The following is a 25,046-nucleotide window of genomic DNA, read 5'->3' as shown; positions in this document are numbered from 1 at the left end:
ACGCCCGTGTTGGTTTCCACTAAGTGCACGCTGTAGTTAACTGTCTCCTAATGCAGATTGAGGCATAGCCCCGTTAGCATCCACTGAATTTGGGATACAGTTGTATGCGGCCAATTCGTCACTATCAATAATGGTCCCCGGTTGAACATTGGTTGCAATAATGGCGCCTAGTATCCCCGCCTTTCGTCGGTCGACCTTGAAAAGTAGCAGCACCCCTCAGGTCGCGCAGACCATGCCGAAGACCCAGAGAGAGAGAGAGAGAAGAACTTTATTTATTTCCGGCAGATTGCTGGGCTGGGTTCCCACCTAGGAGCCAGCGGAGAGACCGTGTCTCCCGGCAGCTTCCTCGGCCTGCTGCATAGCCCACAGTTGCTGGTCCAGGCCTGAACTGAGCAGCGCAGTCCCCCAACGCGCCCGAAGGCCCTCATTGGAGGCCGCGACCCCAGTATTGCTGATTAATGCTGGACATGCCCATAGGATGTGATCTAGTGTGGCTCTGGTGTTACAATACTGGCATAGATTGGTTGTATATAATTCGGGGTATATATGGTTCATGATGGCAGGGTTCGTGTATGTTCGTGTTTGTAGCTGCCGCCATTGAACGGACTGGGCCCTATTGAGCTTGGGGTGAGGTGGTGGATACTCACGCCTTTGCATTCGATAATGTTGAGTAATGTCACAGAATTTAGTGAGCCGATCGTCCCATTCCCACACCACCGCGGAGGTGTCCGTTCGAGTGGCTGCTTCTTCGAACCCGGCTCGGAACGTGAGACCTCGAACCACGTTGTGCGCCACCTCGTTTGGACTGAACTCCGGCTGATCAAGAGGTGTGCGGGCTGGGATCCAGAGGATTTGTACGCATTTGTCTGCCTCATAAGTTTTGCCTGTATTAAGGATCCGCAATGCCTCAGGGGAGATTCTGCCGTTGGCGTAGTTTCGCACGGCCGTTTGAGAGTCGCTGATGATGTACGAGGCATTGGTGTGAGCTATCGCCAGCGCGATAGCCACTTCCTCCGCCGTTTCTACGTCTCTTGTGGCGATTGATGCGCTTGCTTTGCATTGATGTGTGTGGTCTACGACCGCAGCTACGAAGCGGTGACGGTCCCGATAGCGTGCTGCATCGACAAAGACCGCTTCCTCGTTGTGACCGAAAATCTTAGTCATAGCTTTGGCTCTACTGACGCGTCTGCCCTCGTTGTGTTCGGGGTGCATGTTCTTGGGTATCGGTGGAACTGTGAGTTTAGTTCGGATATCGCGTGGTATGTCATGTTTGTCGCCGTGTTGGGTGTGGTAAGAGATGCCGAGATTCTCGAGTATCTGGCGGCCTGACTTAGTCTTGGCCAATCGCTCGTATTGTGATATTTGTTGCGCCTCGATAAGCTCCTCGAGGGTATTGTGTAATCCCAGTTTAAGAAGGAGGTCTGTGCTGGCGTGTTGCGGCAATCCTAGTGCTTGTTTATGTATTCGCCTAATGAGGCTGTTGAGTTTTGCTTTTTCTGCGACGAACCATCGGTGATAGGCTGCCGCATACGTGATCTGGCTGAGTACGAATGATTGGATGAGGCGGAGGCCACCATCTTTAACACCACCGTAGTTTTGGCGGCTCGGCGGAACGTTGTCGCCCGTCATTAGGCGGCCTCGATTGCACTTTTGCTCGCTGCGAAGAAGGCACTCGTCAATTTGCGCTGTGTTCCCGGGGCCACCGAGTAGAGCTCGCGCCAGCAGCTCGACCCTCGCGACCTTACGGGGGTAGCTCCTCCAGTCGGCGATGGCGTGCTCCGATAGAGGAAACAAGTCTACGGTCTCTTTCAACATCCATATGTCTACGCTTTTGCTGACGCAGTACGTGAGCCAAATCATTTGCCGCCTGGAGAGGTGGTCGTTCGGACGGCCGAGGCGGTCAGTGTTAGCGCAGTAACTTCCTTCGCCTCTCTGCCCGTGCCGTGCAGCGGTACCGTGTGCCTGCCACAACTGATTTTGGCACCTGTTGCACCGGAAGGCAGTCCGGCGTCCATTCTGAGTCTTCCAATATTATGTGACTACTTCGCCTGCTCAGGTTGGTTGGTCCGGGTTGAACCCCAGGTGCTCGCAGGTGCTCCAGTACGCCGATGACGACGCCGGACCTGGCCTGGGGCTGGGGCGCGGTGGACGAGCTTGCTTGAAACAGGAGAGAGCCGAATCGATCGCACGAACTATTCCTCCGCAGCCTAGTCACGCCAGTCTACGCTGGGAAAGCATAATTTGCCCGCCACCCTATCTCCGCAGACGACGGCCTTCGCCTAACTCGTCACACAGCCAGCGCAGTCACGTTTTGGAAAGGCAAAAATGACGCTGAAACTCTACGTCGGACATGTAGGTGAACGGGTCCAGATGGTCATATTGACGCTTGCTGCCGCTAGATGCGATTACACAGGCTGCTGCTGCCGCCACCATGTTCCCGAGTTCAACTCGAGGGGGGTTTCGCGATGTACGAGTTTGGCCCGAGTTCGCGTGTCAATCAAAACCACACGTCACGCCCCGCGCGAGGCATGCAACTCTTGTGCGCGCGCCCGCCACGGTTGGGCCACGCCCAACTTATTTTCCGGCAACAGCGACGTCGTGCGGAACTGAGAGGCATCAACAATCTTGACCGCCGACAGAAAATACGCACAGCACACTGTCATCGGTGATGCACTGTAACAAAGAACCACTATCAAAAACAAAGCGGCGACTTCCGCTGGCTCATGCATCTATCTTCTTAGGTTGTGATGACTCCACAACATGGTTCATTGTCTGCATTGTAGCGACGTAGCGCACAGCAAATAATTATCGGAACGACACTGTAGCTGCTTGCAAAGCGTCGATGCGCCGTGGTGGATGACGATGCTGAGCAGTGCGTAGTGTTTTCCAACGTAAAGGTATCGCAGCGGTTGTTTGAGATGGCTGCTGTGTCATCGGTGGTGTATCGGATCTGCAGTGTCGCGAATACGGTTAGCGCCGAGAAACGCTCGCTTCTTAAAACCCAGTGCGACGGCATTTCTTCATCACAAGCACGGCACACTAAATAGTTGCAACCCCTTCCTGCGTTCGAAGTTTAATTTCCTAACTGCACACAGGAGCCATCACCCGCCAAAATGCGATTGCTGCGCTGTCGTTACTATATCTATCTGCGATCACTGTTAGCTCAGCAGCAGAGGCAATCGGCAAGCACATTAGAGAGAACAACACACTCAAACTCTGCGTATACATGCGAACGGAGGCACCTTCACTGGGCAAGCGATGACAAGCGATGAATTGTGTCACTGGGCAGCGCGCTCTACTTTGCAATGCATCGCGGAGGCTTCCCGCTCGCAGATAAACGGGCGCATTTTCACTGTGCTGCGTCACTACGGACCCTTGAATACCGCACAACCATTTTGCAGTGACAACCGTTGCTCCCGCCATTTCAGTTGGTAAGGCGGCGGCCTTAATAGCCACCTAAGTGAAGCACCTGCGGTGAACAACCATGCCGTAGCGCTGCGTTGCCATTCCCCTAATAGTCAGGAAATGGAAAGATCATTGTCATGACTGACTTTATCAAGGATTAGAGTGCCTCAATGCGCGCGGGCATCAAGGCACCCTATCAAGGATAGCACTGCAGTGCCCCTGGCGACTGCTCACCGTATGAACTCCCTCGTGCGTGCGACCCTCTAAAATGTATCCGCTTGTAAGCTTTCGCCTCACTGTCGCCACTCACGGCAAAAAAGTGCAAAATTTAATAATTCGCTCGATATCTCTTTGTTATCAAACATTTATGGCATTCCAAACGAAAAACAGATACTTCAAGAAATAAAGTGTTTCATATTTTATTTGTTGTCTTTGAACGTAATCGATTGAGGGAAAGTGTAGGCGCAACAATGCACCGCATGTGCCCTGTTCGCATTCGACGGAGGATAGAAAGATAATGCTCGAAAGAGGAGGCACGCCCTTTACGCGCCCTAGGAAGGCGTGGCAAGTGGCTCACGGCAAGTGTGCAGATAGCCAGCGGTACAGTCATGGTATTGCTAAATGGTGATAATACGTTGATAACAATACGCGGCGCTGGCGCGTTTTGCTGCGCAGTCTTCTGTGCTTGAAGCACGGAATCACTGTGCCGCGCAGGGTGCGCTCATGTTGTCATACGCGGCTTTATCTCGACATTTCTTTTTGCCTGCTGTTCTTGCACGTTCCTTGCTATCTCCGTTCACTGACTGTCATCGAGCAAACTCGGGTGAAACTCGTGCGAACGAGAAACTCGGCGCATCCAGCATAGCACCCCAGGTCACGGTTTCTGTAGCCGTCTTCAGGCAACTTAATTCAACTGCCTGCAGAGAAATGAGATTACCAACTAATTCAGAATCATCTTCGAAGGCTTTTCTCTGCTTCACAACCATATTAATAAAATGAGCCATAGTATCGTCATAATACGAGGAAAAGACAGGCCGATCAATTTGTCTTATAAGCCTAAGAATAGGTAGTTACATATGGTCTAACGACTTCATTACACTATTCATAACATTCGCAGGCAACATAATATCTTCTGTTTTTTAAGAATGCTGAAATACTACTGCATCGTTCTCTAGGATGCTCTTTCAATATTTTCTCTCAGTTTTTTTTAAATACAAATCATTCCTCCATATTACGCTTGCAATGGAAACAGTGCTAGGTTGGTGTTCTTTATACGATTACGTCGCCCGTAAAGACCAGCATAAAACTAAACGTTGTTCACAACAGCCACGTCGTCATGCCGCCAATTCATTGTCATTATCACATAATCACAACATAAAAAGCATGTCAGAATATTTACCTAATCTCGCGCATAACACAACCGTATAAGAATATCACTTCTGATATTATCCAAGAGGGAGGGTGCTGATAATATTTTTTGTAAGATGGCCCATTTCCACTGAGCTGGAACCATAGAAACTTCTATATGAGAACCGGGGCACCAGATACCCTCCATATGTTGTGGTTTGTCAATTTTCTGGATGAAGGAAATGCTAGAGAAAACATAAATTTTCTGTAATGATATTGAAGAGGGATCACCTATTAGACCAAGGACCAGGAGTGGGCCGTCCTGCAGGCCAGGGCCATTGCCGAGGATCTCGGAAGATTTTTCTCCGGTGAGGGACCCCTGGCAGCCTAGCCCCGGGTACCAACAACCATAACCGTTGGAAAAATAAAGTTTATTCCTATCCTATCCTATTAGAATCACCTATTAGATCACCTATTAGAGACCTACAACTACTCGAAGAGATGTTCTCACTGGAAGGTTTAGGCTTTATATAAACAGAAATAATAAAACTATCAGTGAAGCTGGCGTCGTCTTAGTGATTAAAATAAAAATGGTGCGAGTATTGTGTTCAGCAACGATTTCCGAAAGCTTTCTCTCACGAACATGTGAAATGCCAATTTTCAATATCTTGTTGAGCATAAACATTAAAGCGCCACCATCTGCAATAAAACAAATCCATTTAGCACCTTGACTATTATTTATTAACTTCTTTAAATATAAAGCTAAAATACCCGCCGATCAAAACGCGGTAGAATTTTTTTAAAGGAAGTAAGCAGGTTGACTTCCAGGTCGGAACGGCTGGCTCCAGTATTATTTAAATTCGTCCCACCCTGTTTTCGTTAATGCCAATGCTAACAAGAGCAGTTTTATTACTTAATATATTACGTTTTCTTCTACTCTGTCACTGTCGTCCAGGTGTCAACAAATCGAAGAAGAGCTCGGACCGAATTGCCATTGGGAAGCTAAAACATCAAAGCTACCATTTCCCGAATGTTGCAGAAAAAAAGTGTGCCGTTGGCATTACCATACGCACTTTCCGGGAATACCTGTCCTGCCATTTACTTTTTAAACGTCAATCTGACAATATGAAACACTAGAGAAAACACTTGTGTAATCTGAGTAGCTTTGCTGTTTAAAATAAAGAAAGATTGTTACTAAACACATGTTGATTGCGTCTGGTTTTGGTAAGGTTATTCAGTTGTGTGGAAGCCCGCAATGTGGAGAAACATTCAAGAAAGACATAAATTGTTATCCATTCTACAGTAGCACGAAGCCAAAAAAGAAAGCGAACGTATTTTACTTTCATGATAGTGAAGTTGTGAACCATGGGCGCTACAAGATAAAACTATTCTAAACTGTTTTTATTTCATTTCTGCCGCTAGCCCTGCACGATTGGTCAAAAACTTTTCGGGCTACCCCTGCTTCGCCTGTCTGTCATGCGACTTCACAAAACCTCCAAAACTCCCCGTACTATATGACGTGTGCACACTGATTATGCATGATTAGAGCGAACAAAAGAAAAAAATAATATATCTGATGTCATAATTTGTACACCATTAGCCCTCCCCTATTGGCCAAAAGTTTGCGGTCGGCGCTCACTTCGCCTTTCTATCACGCGACGTCACAACACCGCGACAGCTCACCACGTCCAACTGACGTGTACGCGTTAAAGATATGCATTAATAAGCCAAAAGAAAATAAAAATTTTTCAGAACAGCCAGAGACCGACTCCTTCTGAAACGAATAGAAGTCGTCTGCCTACCTATTGCTCTGGCAATGGTTACTCGGTAATGCTGAGGCGAAAGGATTTATTCGGGTATAATAAACATTTTTCACGTAGCACTTTAACGTTGACGAGCTCTATCGGCACATATACTACATCACTCTGCCAACATTTCTTTTTCCCTACGACGAACTGTTTTAGCGACATTTTTAACTTTCCGTTGCACGCCATCCCAATTTTCGAGCCGCCACCGCAATCTAACAATAGGAAGCGGGACAAGCCCAGAGATCGGCACCACTGTCCTAAGCCGGTTATCTACTTTCACTGCTCGCACTCAGCCCCACCGAAACCCTCTCTCTTTCTGCGTGCTCCTCGCCTCTTGTCAGCCAATCAGATAAGGAAAGCCTGTCCAAATAGGCAATGCTATTCGCTTTGAAATCAAACAAAGGTGACCTCCTATAAACGAGGAGAGCGTTTGATTGGGTGGTTCATACAACACGGCGGGTCACCGCCCAATGCTTACGTCGGTGCTTACGTAAATATGACGTCAAGAGATTCAAATAAAAACCTATTTGAATAGTTTTACGCTATATGGATAACCGGTGGACCATTAGGGTTACGGAATGGATACCAAGAGAAGGGAAGCGCAGTCGAGGACGGCAGAAAGTCAGGTGGGATGATGAGGTTAGGAAATTCGCAGGCGCAAGTTGGAATACGCAAGCGCAAGACAGGGGTAATTGGAGATCGCAGGGAGAGGCCTTCGTCCTGCAGTGGACATAAATATAGGCTGATGATGATGATGACGCTATAGGGCCCCATGTATACATGTATGATATACACTTTGGACAACGTTCAGTGTTTTTCCGCTATGAATGAGTACACATTTCTTATATCGAAGCAACGTTCCACTCTGCAGTGCATAAAATTACCAAATTTGCGAAGCTACGGCGAGCATCATGAGCAGCACACATAGTAAACTTGAAATGCTGTACTTTTATAAAAGAAGGTCTTCTGGACACATATGTAAATCTATCCGTACGCTAAACATTCTGAGGATATAAGGTTCCTGTAAACATATTGAGTACCCAAGGGCTTCCTTGATGCTAGTATAGAAAGCGGGTACTTGAAAATGAAATGACGGAAACTGGAAGACGCACTTTCTAATTAGCTTGTCATGCGCGTAGGACGTAGTTGCTTTCCGAGAGAGCCGGTAATTTAATATGCTGTGCCAGCTTCTCACAACATTGCACAAGGACAGAATGATGTCACAATTCAGGTAGTGTATCTCAAGGTACTTGTGTGCTCATACGTCGCCCAGAGCGCAGAAACAGCAGTTCATTGCAAGCAACAGCAGTGGTGAATGCGAACCATTAAGCTTACTTGAAGAAGTTAATTGTGCGCCGCGAAACTCAGATTATGATAATAGATGACTATGACAGCCATATGAGGCGCGTTTATCATCGCATTTTAACAAAAGTAACGCGACGACGAATATAACGAGAGGGGAGTGGGTATTACGTATCTCAGAAAAAGAATAAATTATAAATATCGACTATAAGCCAAAATGATCCCTCAAAGAAACGGGACACAATGCGTAAAGGCGAATGCCTTCAGGGCACTTTATTTATCGTTATAGTTAACTATCACACAAATTAGTCATACAGTGAAAGGAAGAGTGCATCCATAATTTATAGTTCTCACTGCGGACGTCTTTTTCACTTTTGGTGAGAACGTCATCGCCCTCCTTGTCACCAAAATTATCAGATAGGCAGCGCTGCGATAGTGCCCGCGGCGCAACTGACCACGGCAAAATCGGGTCAGCTGAGTTCTGCGTAATGGCTCCACTGGGCGAGTGGAGTACGATGACTGCAGTAGCAACCTGAAGGCAAGCAACGTTGCCTAGCGCCTAATGCATCAGGCAATGCCTAATTACTCAGTGCATAAAAAGGACACAGAAAGGACCGGCGCACGCGTCAAAGCAGCTTGTGAGCTTAGTCTAAGCAAATCATGAAGCGACCAATGAGCCCGCTGTCACCGCAATGAAGGGATGGGGCGGCGAAGCTCTTGTAGCTGTGTTCTGCGCTCAAATAAGGCTCCAGACAAACTCCTGACCTGAACCAAAGCGAAATCGTGCATTAGATCCCATCGGAGCAACATATGGTGGCTGCCAAGCAAAAATATACATGAAAAAAAAGAAATAGCAGTTGTGGACAGCACTTCAGTATGTGGTTTGAAAATTTGCAGAAGTTTTCTCGGTCGTGCTTCTTCGCCGCTACGCCTTTTAGGCTATGATTGCCGATAAGTCTGAGCTTCGACACAGCATGATACAGGTACACCGCTGTGTGCATACTTTTGTACTCTATTTAACATGGCCATCTAACCTGTTAACGCTATATCAGCTGTTCGGCTTCGCTTTCTCTACATTAGCGTCAAGAATAGTTCCACAGTAGCAGACCGTGCGCACATATCTGTTCATGCGTGCGTGTGCGCGCGTGTGTGTGCGTGTGTGTGTGTGTGCGTGCGTGCGTGTGTGCGTGCGTGTGTGTGTGTCTGTGTAACGCATCTGGTGATATTATATCATGCATGTGTTACAGAGCCGCTAAATCAATTTCGATTTTGGTTTCACTGAAGCACCAGCCACCACTGCGGCCATGCAGAAAGGCTGCGTTAAAACCTCTTTCCAACCAAAATGTCAGTTATTATGGTTAGAGGTTGCCTGGTTCATTAATTCATTGATATTGATAACTAAAGCGGAAATTATTTATCATATTTTTTATTTTTAGAGCGAAGCTGTCTATCGATAGGGTTCTATGCACTTTTTTTATCAATAGATCTGCATGTGCGAAAATTCTGCTCCCAAATTTGATGCAATATTGCTTCATTCTGTGCAAAAGCTTGTACGTCTTATCACTTGGATGTGCATTTTCAGGATATTCGTTAACAATAGGCACCGTTTTCAAGATCAGTAGACTCTCAGGTAGATAATAAGGGTGACTCAAAGATTTTCTGCTGTGGGACCCACGTCCAGCATGTGTACGCTCGCAACGCCGTCTCTTTGACATCGTTCTAGGCGCTTGTGCGCCTAGTTTCCTTCCACTCTCCCGGCGTGGCGGTCCCGTCGCGCCTGTCTAGTTTCCTCCGGCTTCCCCAGGTCCCTATAATATTCCACGCGAATGAATGGCGCTGGTCGAGACCACCGATCAAAATAAAAGCGTTTGCGCGTTTGTCTTTCTTCGGGATGACCACCGTCGCCGCTCAAGAGATACAATTTGCTCGTACCTTTGATCTAAATTGTGTGTCACATCTATGCCGCGCGCTAAACTGCTTTGCTGGTAATCCACCTTCACAGCAGTAGAATGGCGCCTGATCGTTTTAGTAATTTTTTATTCTAGGAGAATGCCAGCAAACTTGAAAAAGGTAGGTAGGTAGGTAGGTAGGTAGGTAGTAAAATTTATTGAGGTCCGGAAGAATCATCCTCTCTTTTTTATAGGGGCACGACTGCGGGCTGCTCCCACGTTGGGATGAGAAGGCCAAGCCTCACCGCTGCATCGTGGGCCTTGTGGACAGCATGGAGTTGAACAATCCATTCGTGGCTCTTGACCAATGAATGAAATGCTTCCGCCATCAATAACGTGGTCCCTGTGGTGCTGTAAAGAGGAGCACTCCCAGAGCATGTAACCCCATCGCTAACCCCCGAAAAAAAAACTCGAGAAGACATACACTATACACTACCTCTCAAAGAAGAAGGACGTGCACTTTTTATCCCAAATCAACAAGATTCGAGTCCGGCGTCTTTTTAGTGGGTCTGGGCACTCGCCGCGGACTCGGTTCCGAGACCTTGTCTCGAAGCTGCTTCCTCGGCTCTAGAATTTTTTTCCCGTTTTAAAGTTTGACGGCATTCTGCTATATAACTACGTATCGACTCGCCCAACAAGACAGTCTCATGAACTCAAATTTGTTATGCTATTTCGAGCGCTGCCAAGATGTTCATGAATTAGCAATCGACGAGCTGGACATCCTCGTCTTGTTTACTGCATACACGCTCAGGCAGCCTCCATCCTCTGTTCCTTAATGTCATGAGCCATTGCGGTAAAAGCACCGGCCTTGTGCATCTTTACATATCGGTACTGGAATGAGTGCGGTATGGCTTGAGCTTGGAAGCAGGAGAAGTTGGCATTACTGCATGTAGAAGCCCATACATCTAAAGCTGGTTTTGCCTGCGAAACACCTCTCGCAAATGGTCATCTCAACATTTGCCTTGCCGCACTATCATTGAAACTTCGGCAGCCAACTTCTACAGCGCGTCACTACGTTTGACGTAAAAGCTGGCTGTATTTTTTGCACAACCGGTGGGCTCGGTCCTCGTATTGCCTGGATTTATGGTTTCAATATGACGACGACATTCTCTAATTATGCACGATTTTCAAGGTTCCTAGAAGATCAGGGTGGCAATGAAATGTCACTGCCTCCAAATTTGCCACAAAAACAACTGCCCCCGTAACTATAATAATAAAAAATACGATTCTTTGTTAATTGGATATTCAAAAATTCAGTTAATCGCAACACATTATGTCCGCCGCGACTTCTACTTCATCTGCAATTCTCTCGCTACGCTGACAGGCGTTCAATAAAAGTTTCTGTAGTGTAAAACAAGGACTCGATGTGGACCCCATGCACAAATGCATTCAATGTAGGCGAAACTTTCATTAGTGCTTGCGAGAAATGCTGCACGTCTTCAGCGGAGCGGCTATTGGCAAGTGTAGAGCACGAGCCATGTAGGACATATTTTTACCGGGAAACGCCTAACTCAACGTAAACTTGTGCCACTGGAACAAGTGGTATGACGAGGGGCGACGACGACGGAACGCTGACAAGTACGGCGTGATGACGGCAGCTCATGGACAAAAAGATGACGACTATAAAATGACGACGATGTAGCGACTTCGGTGGGTTTGAAGTGATGATATGGTGATGAAAGTATGACGAATGTTTGACGATGTCTAAACCATCAAGGAATGATGCAAGAACGTGACAGCTGACTTTGCAGAACGCTTCGCTAGAGCTTGTATACATCAATATCAGGCACTACCCGTCACCGTCAACGTCCTTTTTGAACAAATAGAAATTGCGATACAATAAATTTGTTCTTACTCCAAAATGCCCGTTTATTTCGCCTAGCAATTACGACCCAAACAAACGCGATGAATATTCTGCGGTGAAATGTAAGAGGTCATTAAGATAGGCCGTGACGATTATTTGCACACCGCTGAAATTCCTGAAAAATTGCAGTACGATCCTGTCTCGGTTCGAGAATGCAAGTTCCATTGAGGCATTGAATGTTAACTTAGTATCTTGAGTTGCGTGGGTTAGTGATTAAGTGAGTAGGCCGTCGTGTAGTTTATATTTGAGTCCTGTAATAAGCCACTGCGACGAATTTCAGTTACGTAAAAAAAAAACACCATATGATTATGAGGCAGGCTGTAGTGTGGGTTTATGCAAAATTTGAACCACTTAGAGTTCTTTAACGTTCACCCAATGCACGGTACCCGGGGGTTAAGCGTTTCGCCCCATCCAAATGCGGCCACGACCTCGGGATTTATATCGCAGGATTTCATCCCGCGACCTCGAGCTTTGCAGCGCAACGCCGAAGCCACTACACCACCACGGCGGGTGGGTTTCCAGGTTTAAATGCCGGGAAAGCCTCCAACGTTGTTAGGAGCTGTGAAAAACACGTTAACGTTCATCTTGTGAGATAGGTTGGATCGTAGGAAATTGCAGTTTCCGCCTTCTTTTTAGCAGGTGGAACTTTTGAACGACTCCTCCCATAAAGTGAAATGTTACTAACTGTCTGTGAGGTGCATTAAATGCAGTGTTGTACGAGATGTTGCTCCAGATGTTTGCTTCATTCAGTGCGCACTGAACATTTTTTAAAGACTCAAAAGAAAGCTTTTTTTTATGTTCAACTGTTTATCTCACAATATTTCATTCCTCGACCCTTTTACAACTTTTTTGCGGAGTCAGCACATAAATAAATTAAAGGTTTTAACATCGTCCGACTTTGCAGTTTTGTTGATTGGACAGATTCCGCGAGCCAAAACAACGGCAGAATTCATCTCACGACGAGTGTCGACAGCAATGCGAATAGAAATCGAGCAATGTAGCGACAGACCATATTCCTGCAGTCACATTTATTCAACACGTGAAGCGGTACTTCTGAGGCTTCGGTCGATTCGTCTATGTGCCACGTACTTTGATATCGTCCGACATGCATTAGAACTCACTTGCCAAGGCTGCCCATGAGCCTGAAGGCATGCCAATGACTGCACGACACCGACGCAATAACAATGAATTGAGGAAGAAGGAATGATTACGACGGAACGACAAAGGCGTATAACGACGACGGCATGTCGACAAGGAAGGAGATGTTGATTCTCAAATTCGGACGATGGCGTAAGGGAAACCCCGTGACGACTACGGCACGAGGGGAATGAGATGAGGACGAGTGCGTAATGAAGGTGGCGTGACGGCGATAGTATGACGACAACCGGCTGAAGAAGAGAGAATGACGACGATGACATGACAGAGCTGATGACAAAGCTCGGATGACAAAGCTGTAATGACCACGATCCAACGACCGCGACGGTATCACAGCCACAAGCCCATTCCTAGTGGTCCAAGCAATTAGACAACTTGGGCCACTCGGTGTGGGGTAGAAGGCGTGACGACACCGGCATGTCGAAAGTAAGATATCAGGAAGCTGCAATGACGTCAGTAGAACCACAGCGACGGCATCACGACCAGAAACGCGTACCGAGTGGCGCAAGCAGGTCGACAACGGGGAGCCAGTGGGTCGGCTTAAGAGGCGAGATAGATAGATAGATATAATTCAAAACGGCTGACGTTAGCAAATAATGCTATTCGCATGAAAAGAAAGCAATGTTTAGTCGTTTTTATGTGCAAAAAACATTTTTCATATTGTCCGCGTGGGCGTTTGCCATAAATAATGAAAAGAAGACGAAGAGGGAGAAGAAGGCTGTGTCCTCTCGAAGGCAAGCAAGCAAGCTGTGTCCAGGTAACAAGCACCATCTTACCGAAGTAGAAGAGAATACTGCCGATATGATGTCACCAACAGGAAGGATGACGTTTCCAACTTTGGAAAGCACAGACGAGGTAGAGTGTCTTTTAATCTCCTTCCTTCCTTTAGCGTATGACGAGCGCATGGGGCCATGTTAGGGGCTCCCGAACACGCACTTAGCCTGAAGAGGGAATCACGTTACACTTCTGAGTGCTTGCGCAAGGATTGGTCACTGATGTTTTCTTCATTTCTTTACTCACCTGGGTTGCCATGGCCACGAAGCATAATGCAATATTCCCTTCACACTGAATGATAAGCTAGGTACGCCTCTAGTAATAAAAAATATCGAAAATGAAATTGAGAGGACCGAAACAAATATTGGCTGCATGGACACCACTGCGCTAGGCGGGGGCTTGTTTCAGTAGATTGTTGAGGTAGTTCATTTGACGTTTTCGCCCCATAGACTCTTGTTTCACGTGCATAATAACAGGAAAAGCAAGGATATATGACGGCGTTACCTCTAATAAGCAGCTGTAAAAATTGGTAATGTGGTTAAAGCCGGAAAAATTGCTCTTGTTTCATCGCATTGAGTACAATGTGTCGCTGCGCGCCCGGTGTCTTGGGAAGGTTGGCGAAACGGCTTGGTGGGCTCGTGCGGACAGCAGAGGAGTTGAGACAGCGTAACGGCGAAGAATGATTCTGCTAATTGTAAACGCCACTAACCTATTCATGGCCAGTGCTCTAGAGTCAGCCCCTCCATCTCATCACATCACCTTGCCTGAATTGAAAGCATCACCAGTGTTCGTCTTTTTTCATATCTTGCAATGATGCCTTGATTTATAATACAAAAACTGTGCCGTGGTTGAACTCGCTTAAACCAAGCTTGTCGCGCGATAGCCTAGTTTTGCTTGATTATGAAAAGGCCACAAATGCTGCTCGACGCCGTCAGCTACTACCACATGTACAATTGCACTACAACACAACACACAGACGCTGCTCGTCCCGGCAGCAGCAGCGAGCGAATTGACCTTCATGCTGCGTCTCGCTTCAACGTGAACTAAGCGTCGAAAGCACAGCGCATACGAAGCTACCAGCACTCGGCGCACTTTGTCCACATCGCAGATCGCTTTTAAGGTATGGGCGCCCACGCGGCGTATGCCGCAGCCGCCGGCAGTGGCCGGCTAAGTCCCAGCTTGACATTGGCTGAGCTTGAATGTCAGATTTATGGAACCAGACGTTTTCTGGGTTTGCACCTGGAGTAGTAGAGCTATCGCTCCAAAATTCAAACATAGAGTAAGGGCAAGCTCGGTGGAAAATAGTAAAGAACTCCAGGAACGAGAAAGGGGACAGAACAGCCGGCCTCCGGTGTGCTTCCTTGTCCTTGTATTTTCGCGTCGGTTGCTACCGCTAAAGTATGCGCATATGCGTCCAAAAAGGCACATTGCTAATCAAGTTTGCTCCTTGTACCAAAAACATGAAAGATCGGTGAAACGGCCCCATGCATTCAATGTACTATGTCAGGACGGCGGTCCCATTCTGCGGTTGCTCTATTGCAGGAGCGGTAATCTGCTATACATATTACACGACCGGTTCAACTTCACTTCATCCTCTAATATCACGCGGCTATCAGCTTTTCTTCCGCGATAATTATTTCTGCCGACTTTTTTTCTCTTACGGTCACGCCTCTAATTCAGGTTCATTCACACCAGGCCGAAACGACACCAATTTTGGTCTGCCGACTGTTGGCGACACCGTTTTCCTTCCTGTACACCATTGGCCACACCATTTTCCGTCCTGTAAACTGCTGTAGCCAACAGTCGGCAGACCAAAATCGCTGTCATGTCGGCCTAGAGTGAATGAGCCTTTAGGGATTCTACGGCACGTGGAGGCCGCTGAGGTTTTTCCCAAGTTTGCAGTTCTCCAGTTTTCGACCCCAAGACTCAATATTAGCAAAATCGTTTGGTGTTTTATGTATGCATTTATTTTTCTATTAGAAAGACATCGGTAACAATATTGTATATCTAGTATACTCAATTATTTTCGAGGACATCCTTAAATGAATATTCCCCTCTTGAGAATGCTTTCACAGGTGCGTTCTAAAGCAATAACTATATTGCTGTATAGGAATTCAGTGGGCGTGCTTCATTATATATATTTTTTTAAATTGTGCACAAACCAACGTGTTCGATTGGCAATGTCAGCGAATAGTCGGACAGTTCTAGAAAGCTACTCGCTTCATGAAGTAAATGATGTAATTGTTGGCGTATATTAGGTACAGTAGCGACATTGACGTGGCGCTTGTTGTTTCATTGCATAATTCCGTAGAGGACAGGGCCGTTATTCAGCAAATCTGCAGTTGCGTGTTAATTGTCTTTTACAGCGTGAGCGCCGCCTTAGAGGGCGATTGCCGACTTCCTCTCTCGCCTGCGGCCTCTACTGAATCTGCCACATGGAGAGAGAAAGTGACAGGAAAGATAAGGGCTGTCTATACTAGGGAGCCTACACGCAACGCCGTTTTACGGCGTTGCATGTAGGCTCCCTAGTATATGCCAAGTACTAAACTTGGCAACAACTTTTTGTGGCAGCACAGCCAAGGCTACGTGCGTCGGCTCAGTATACTTGGCCGTGTTGCCACAGAAAGTTGTCGCCAGGTATACATTACCGTGCTACCTGAAGAGTTGAAGAATTCAGCGTTATTTCCTCCTATAAATCGCAGTCATCATCATCACCACCTGAAAATTCAGACGACACAAAGCTGACGTGCGACAGCGCGTGCACCTGAAAGAACTGGGAAAAAATTGTTTCAAAACTTGGAGGACGCTTACGCTTCGCCTTGAGTAGAACGCGACAGAGTTATCGGGACCCGTTCGCATCGCATCGTTCGCATCCGGCAAGTGGGCTTCATTCACTGCAACAGTGAACGTGGGAAAGCCAGCTTACAAAAAACAAGCTACACCGATTTCCTTAAAGTCGGCTTCACTTTTAAACTGAAATGCATTGCTGGAAAGACGTTTTCGCAGGGGCAATATGGGTGGTCGTATGTTAAAATGTGAACGCCCTAGCACCTTTTTTATTATTTTAGTAATTGTTTGCTATTGCCCCGACACGCGCAGGTCTGGTAGAGATGCTGGAAAAGGGGTTTGTGTGTGAGTTTCCTCGTAGCAGAATTACGTTTTCTCGTACATTCAAAATACAACCCGGCGCCAATTGGGAAACAATCCGACGGCGAATCCGACGCCGAATGGTAAAGTCGTACTTTACCATTTTTCTGACTTATTTCACTGTGAGAAATTCAATTTTTGTTCACCAAAACCTTGCACCACGTGGAGGGCCTGCGCGGTTCATGTGGTTGGATGATTTTCTCGGCCGCCGGATTCTATGCGATACGGTGCCCTAAACACTATCGCGTTAAAATTACGTTTGGCGTTGGGCGACGAACGCGCGCCGCAGCTCAGTTGAGCGACAGCACGCGTCCTTTCCATCGGTGGCGGTAGTGAAACTGCCGACCGCCAAACGCAAAAACGCGCGAAAATGGCAAGAAATTTGGAGGACGCTTAAGCTTCGCTTTCAAGAGTAGAAGGCGATAGCATTCAAAGATCCCTGACTGCTTCTCACGCTTCCCGAAAACTGCAGCTTAAGCAACCGTAGTGGTTACCGGGAAACACTGGCGGCGAACGATACGCACGACGGCGAGCTTTCTGGTAGAAACGCGGCTTCTTGCGTGGAGTGATCCCGGAGATACTTATTGCACAGCCGCGCCTAAAAAATTGCAGAATTTTCAGGTTTCCATTTGTTTCCTGCTTTTAATGTTTCAGTATGAGAAGATTTAACATAAAAGACATGTGCTGTGGGTGTTTTGTTTCATGACATTTGTTTATGGATTGTCATTCTCAAAATTCTGAGGAATAGCTTTGCCAAGAATGCAAGACAAGGTATGATCAACAATAATGATAGAATGGTGTGGCATACCTAAATGTATTTGGAGGGCCTGCGTGGTTGGGGATGATTTTCTCGGTCGCGGGCGCCGACTTAGACGCCGGATTTTCTACCACACGGGGCCCTTAACGCTGTCGCGTTAAAAAGAAAGAAAGAAGAAAAAAAGCCACGTCAGAGCCACCTTTACAAAGAACAAGAGCACCACACGCTTATTGACAAAATATTTACGCGGGCCACGACATAAATATATTCTTTATTTCTCACATACTTGACTGTTCAGCGATGATTGTCGTAGAAAATGGCTCCTATTCAAGGAGCATTGCAGCAGGTTTTTGTCTTCGTGAGCTTGTTTTACGAAAAAACTGCGTAAGTTGTACTTGCGGTCTTAAATGTTTATTCCTTCTTGAACTGCTGTTGCTATAGGTGCGCATCAACCAGCAGGAATCAGGCATCTACTTGTTAAATGCTACTGAAGACAATGACGAAAACATCGAAGAGTGGCCAAGCGGGACCCGTCCGAGTGTTACTGCGCTAGTGGTCTGCATGCTCGGCCTGGTGCCAGGAATTATGATCAGTGCACTCGTGACCATCTTTTTTCTCTACAGTGAATCACTATCCGAAGCCACTATAAAGGTGAGTGTAGTGTCAGCATCCGATTTCTATACAGAGAGTAAAGAAATAGGGAGATATATATCACAAATGTTGCAACCTAGGTGAAACTAAGCGGGCAATGGAATGCTGCTTAATGGTCTACTCGTATATCCTGAACGGGGGGGGGGGGGAGTGTTATTCTTTAAGTATGCACCTAGTGGCGCAGTCGATTTAGGCTGCTGCTGGAATTCTGACTGGCCGGGCTGGGGTATGCGTGAGAAGGATACAGGAGCTGCCACTCAATCAGCACTTCAGCAGCCGACGAAATGGACATGTCCACTAGGTGGACACTTACAGAATACCGCCTCTGTACAGTGTTTTTCAGCGTGGAGGTTATCTGCTTACAGGGAAAGACGGTAAGAGGAGGACGTGACGGGGAATTAGATTGTCTCGTGGACTGTCCCAGTCCACACGAGTGCGCTATACCTCCAGTGCTGGTACATTTTGATCGGAGAGAGAGAGTCAAGTTTTATTGATGCCAGCACTTGCGGGGGCGGACGTAGCCTCCTTCCACCTAGTAGACGGCCGAGATCCGCTGGTTCTCAGCGGCTGTCTCGGCTAGCTGGACGGTCCAGACCTGGGGTTGCTGGTCTTAGCTGAGTAGCGGGGTCTCCTACTGTTGCCGGTTTTGAATTTTACGGTCCTGAAAAGCAGCCGCCTTCGAACATGCCCATAGAATATCTGGCAGGTGTGCCCTACCTTTACGTAGATCGCATTGATTACTGTATTGCCGTGGATAGAACCTGCTGCAGGCCACCGGGTTAGCATGCGTGTTTGTTTGCAGGGGGCCACAGGCCACCGCCTGTTTCTTGGTTAGCTCGGGAGGAGCTGGTGGGTACTGGGCCCTTACCATCCGATAGTAATAGGTGATTTCTTTGTAGCTGACCATGCGGTCTCCTCACGTTCCCGGCAGGACCGGCTGTCTTGCTCGACGAGTAAGTCATCGAGGTATGTTGTGAGCTGCCTTGTTGCGACGGAGAGAGGAGTGCGCGAGCACTCAAAAATTTGGATCGTCCCGCGATGATGGTCGCTGTTATTATTTAGAAGTTTGAGCGCCTCTGGCGAGATGCGTCCTATGGCAAAATTAGGGACTGCTTTCTTTAAATCGCTTATGATAATTCTAGCTTTCGTGGAGGACACAGCTAATGCTATGGCTGCTTCCTCCGCAGCTTCGCGCTTGTTCCTTTTCTTGGTCCCGCTCACGAAAGGTTCTCCGTCCGCATCTACCGCTACCACGTACATCCGTTTGGGTACTCTATATTCCTCCGCATCTACGTAGGCCACGCCCGCTGCGTCATGGTATTTGCGCTCAATGTGGCACACCCTCACCTCTCGTCGCTCCTTGTGGTGCTCAGGGGGCATGTATCCGGGCGATGGATTATTTTTAATGTTCCTACTTGTCTATAGCGGAATCCTGAGTTTTGTGCAATGTGGCGCATTGTAGTGAACGTTAAGTCTCCGAAGAATTTGTCGCCCCTTGGGACTCTGTGTGAGCCTTTGATATTGGGCGGTGGTGTGCGCCTCGATTAGTTTGTCAAGAGTGTTGTGTAGCCCTCAACTCTAAGAGTTGGTCGTTGGATGTTGTGACTGGGACACCAATTGCCGGTTTGAACGCTCGTCTGATTATGCAGTCTATCTTATTTTTTTCAGCCACGTCAAATGTTAGGTACGGTGCCACATAGACGACGCCGCTGACGACGAAGGCCTGCAATAAACGAATTAGGCTTACCTTCCTCATGACGTTGTTTCTATTGGCAATCCGTTTCATCAGTCTTAGTGTTTGGTGTGCGCTGTTCTCTAGTACATTGATGGTACCGAGGTTTCTGCCTTCCGCATGCAACCCGAGTGCTAAGGATTCGATCTGGTCTAGGTTAGGTATCGGGCCCCAGTTCGCCTTGATGTTAATGTTCGATGATCATCCGTATTGCTTTCTGGTCGTAGGGTACACCAGCAGGAGTTCAGACTTTTGCGAGAAGCAGCAAAGTCCCTTCTTCGCGGCGTAGCGTTCCACGGCCTCCATGGCCTGCTGGAGAATTTCCTCGATTTGGCCCTCGCTGCCGCCTGTCACCCACAACGTTATGTCGTCGGCGTACAAGCTGTAATTGAGGCCGCGGATCTTGCTGAGGATTTTGGGCAGGCCGATCAGCGCCACGTTGAAGAGAAAGGTGGACAATACCGAGGCCTGCGGCGTTCCCCTACTGCCAAGGTCTGTGTCGTCCGACCTGATTTCTCCTATCGTGATTTGAGCTGTGCGGCACGAGAGAAAGTTCCAGACGTAGGTGTAAGCCTTGCGACCTGCCCCCAGGTCAAGAGAAACCAACTGATGCGACGCGCTAGACCCAAAGAAAAGAGGCAGCGAAAGCTACTATTCAATAAAAGAATTATACGCTTAACTGAGAATGTTGAAGTTACGTATGTTACAGTAACAATATATAGCTAAAGTTCGCTGTTTTATTACGTAATTGCGTGGAGACAAACGCCGGCAACCCGCACGTTTGCAGGGGTAATGCGGATGATGCTGCATATAAGCCGATTTGTTATATGAGTGCTCTCCTACCTGCGACCTATTCGGCAAGACAGCAGCATCTGCCATGGTAAGCAATGTCCACAATGGTTGGTAGAGAAAGCTTCCAAAAAAGTCACAGCACAGTCACAGCGTAAGCTGGTGGGGCAGCTCAAGAGTAGCTCCAATTTCCGCACCATGCACAACAGGGTCATCGCGACAAAATCTCTTCGCCTCGTTTTGACGAGAACGATCTCAACTGTCCGTCCGGCGCCGACGGTGAGCTGCGGCTTGTAATGCTCTCTGCACAGCAGTCTGCTGAGCCTGATGATGCCTGGTTGTAGCCGTGCACGTAGCTCTACGATTCGCTTGTTCAGCAGTGGTTCGTACCTTGCGAGGAGACGCCATAACGTGTACCGAAGAGATATCCAGAATACGTGGCGCACATCTCACATCTCTTGACCCATGGCACGGTACGTTGTTGTTTTTGATGATGATAATGATGAGCGTTTATTGGAATCTTCAAAACGGGCTGATGACAAATAGTCACCTAGCCTGCTTGAGTTAACCAGGTCCAGTTACATTCAGCATGCAACTGCTATATGCAACTTACAAGTCATGCACGCTGCGTTTGCAGGTGCCTTAACTAGATGGCACCGCCATATCGGCGGAGTCTCGGGATCGTGTTCATTGCGTGCATCGTCTGAATCGCATCTCGACGTCGGCGCCTGCGCGCCTGCCTAGGGCGGGTTTATAGGGCATTTTCCGCTAACCGATAGCAAGCGCTTGCGTGACGAAGTGGTAGAGTATCAGACTTTCGCGCAGCGGGCTTGAGTTCCATCCTGGCAGGAACCGGGTACTTCTTTGCATATCCGGTGATAGCGGTTACGGTCACCGAACACCGTCGGTGGAGGCGGTGGCGGCGGACACTATCGCGACCCGAAACGGCTATTGGAATGAGCCCATAACAGCTTACGCTGTAAAAAGCTATTACAGTACCATGAAAGATGATTGTGAAAATAAATGAATAGTTGGTGCGGAGAGCAGCAATAAAATAGACACACTAGCAATGCTTCCGAAGTACACTGCTGGTGCCGATAACGGTGTTTGATGATGGGAGCACAAATTATGGTCGACATGCTTTGTCGACAGCATGACAGTGTGACGTCGACCATGGCAGCGGCATGAAGCGGGAGCCCAGATGCTTCTCCCGACCATTCGCGTTAAAGTTATGTAGGTAGCATGCACGGCGGGTCTCATTCTAAAGAAAACTGGGGTGAGGTGCCAAGAGAAAACGTCGCATATTGACAATAGATGCGTAGCCAACATATGCAGCAAACGCTTCCCTTAGTGGAGGGAGTGCTGCTCCATTTGCTTCAATTCGCTACATACCGTTAAAGCTGCTACGTCTATGCCACAAACGGGAGAAACTACTCCAAGCGGCTCCTAGAAGAGCCACATTGCGCAATGTCTGGCCCCACTGCAAAGAGGAGTTGTGGTCAACGCCAGGTGGTGGTCGCCACCTTACCTACGCAAAGAGTTCCCCCTCGCCTCTTGCCAATCATAAAGCTAAACGAACTAAAGGGTCACAGAGCTAATCCAAACCAGTGCACGCTCGCGCGCGTTTGCGGTCAGCCATTAGGAATCTATGCGCCATATTAGCAGGTTTTGCGTAGCTTGGGATGAAGTTCTGTCGGGCCTAGTAGAGTGTGCACTGCCCATTCGGCGTTGTTGGTGTGGCTCGCATTTGCACTTAGCACCGCCGGCGTGGCCTTGATGGGAGAGGCGTTACTCATCCGACGGTGCGGACTTCACGCGTTCGGCATGGTGGTTGTTCCATGGTGCTCAGCAAACTGAAACTTACCCCATTTCATGTTATGAGCTGCTTTCCTGTGTCGTGTTTATCTGTGTGCGCTCGAAGCGCAGCGGATTTGTAACTCTGTCACTTTGCTAGCTAGGCAACTTTAGGCCTAAAACAATTTTTTTCGAACTGGCATCCTGCATTCCACGTGACTTTATTGCTGTCAATTTTTACTGTGCCTTTGGGTGGCTTGCTTTACTGCTAAGGAATCGCAGTATTTTCATTTTTGAGCATGCAGGTCGACTCAGTGTAGCCACGCAATGCTTTTAATTTGCTCGTGAGGGGTCGCGCTCGCGGATCATCTTTCTCGAGAATATTCGCAATGAGAGAGAGAGAGAAAAAACATTTATTGAGCTCAAATGACGGCGTTTCGGGCAGCAGCTCCTGGCCCCTAGCTGCCAGCGCGAGCTGGATCGACAGGGCAGGGCTGGACCGTAAGGCCTCCCATCGCTAATGGGGTGGGGTAGTGATGTGCGCTGGTACTCTGGAACCATTTTGACGGGCGCGAATAGTGTCCAGCCCACAATCACGCAGAATCGTCATTTTTGATTGCTACAATATCTGCTCTAAATCATCATTTTTGTTGCTACAAAGCCTGCTCCAAAACGCTCTTGTCCATTCCCATCACTGTTCCCGCCCAGGCAGGAGATAAACGCGCCAAAGCGCCTCTACCGCCGACCGCATCTGACCCATAGACACGACAGAGCCTTCGCGCGACAGCACGTGGGAATCAAATAACTATGTTATTTGGCGTTCAACTCGGTTGCGCGCGACCGTGTGCCTTTTCATTAGCGGTGGAAGTGCGGCCGCCACTCAGCAACCGTGAAACCGGGTGAAAGAGCCGAACAAGGTTTTTTTTTTTTTTGCTCTAAAACTACACCTAACACGTGAACAACTGAGTGCAATGATAATGCGGTTCGAGTGAGGTCCGCGGCACTGACCACCATGCAGCGCTGTTTCTGCGGCACATTTAAATCTTATATAGCCATGCTAGGATTCGAACAATTGTTTGCGATGCGGATTTCGCATCATTACGATGCTTTCTCCCCAAAATAGGGGATAAGATTAGTGGTTGCCCATATAGTTAAACCAAAGCCATTATCTTTTATGCTTTTGTCGCTTTAGTGTGAACAGACAGAAAAGGGGGAGAACACATTGTAAAGCTGCGAGGCACTCGGGAGACATGCGGCGGAACGCAGGACAGCTTAAATCTAGTCGCTCTATATCACGGGACGATAGCGCTCTCAAGTGAATTGTTGGAGTGATAGGCGTGGTAATGGCGAGTTTCTGCGTGGTTTCGTACATTTTTTCCGAAGAGATAAAAAATTCCTTCTTGCATAATTACTCTGTGCCGGAAGTAATATATCCTCAATGTGCTGCTCACACTATTGCAAAAAAAAAAAAAAAATCAACGACGACGGTTGTCTTAATAAAAACAGAACAATAGCTTACTGTAGGCAGTACAGTAGGGCTGTGTGTACCCACTTTTAAGTTCTTTTAAAGAAATTAAATCGTCGTCCCCGGCCACCGTGGCTCAGCGGCTATGGCGTTGAGCTGCTGGGCATGACGTTGCGGGTTCGATTCCCTTTCGTAAGGGTAAAAATGTCATGTACCGGGCTTTGGTTGGATGTTAAAATGCTGAGGTGGTCCAGATTGCCCTTTATTAAGAATATTATTCACTAAGACTACAGCTTATACGAGAGACAGAAAGGGAAATCAGGAGTGAGCATGCTGGCAACTGCCACCGAGAGTCACCGAGCAGTTTCAGGTCCTTAAGCCCCATAACTCAAATTAATTGATACCGAAGCTCGCACGCCTGTCTGCACAGCATGTGAAAGCTAAGCGCCTGCGTCATCTCTCTTCGATGTCTTGTGTGTAAGCATGAGCGTGTGTGTTTGCGCGTGTGAGTGCGTGGTTTTGTGTGCACGAGCCGGTGTGTGTACGTGCGTTGTGTGCGTGCGTGTTTGTTCAGTCACGCTGTCCACCATTAGGACGAACGTGGCTTGGTTACCGGCTTACAGGTGTTTTCCGTTATCGTAATTAGTGTCTTTTATCGCGTCTTCGGCTTGGTCATCACGTGATTGGATTAAATTTTACTCTATTGCTCAGCGATCAGAATTATCACACTCATTTGGTACTTCTCTTAAAAACGTATCAGCTTCGACGCATGTATGATATAAGCATTTATGCTTACAAACTTGAAACGTGAAATAGTACTTTCATAAAGATTTCAGGTCTAACTTGCATGAAAAGAGACAGCCGCGCAAGTATACATTCTTACCTAAACTCGGAAATGTTATCTCATTTGAGAACGTGGTGCCCTATTCATCATGTACATCAAAATCCGATTTCGAAGTTCACTACAGGCTCACTCCAGCACAACTCTCGTTTGCGTGCCCGTCAGGACATTTCGTAGCGACCTGGAGCAGGGTATTCTCGAAGAGTCCATCTAGTGAACATGTCCGTTTGATCTGCTGCTGCAGTGCTGATTGGCTGTGGCCCCTG

Source organism: Dermacentor silvarum, chromosome 3 (assembly GCF_013339745.2).
Source record: "Dermacentor silvarum isolate Dsil-2018 chromosome 3, BIME_Dsil_1.4, whole genome shotgun sequence".
NCBI lineage: Eukaryota > Metazoa > Arthropoda > Arachnida > Ixodida > Ixodidae > Dermacentor > Dermacentor silvarum.
Note: the sequence above shows the minus strand (reverse complement) of the source record.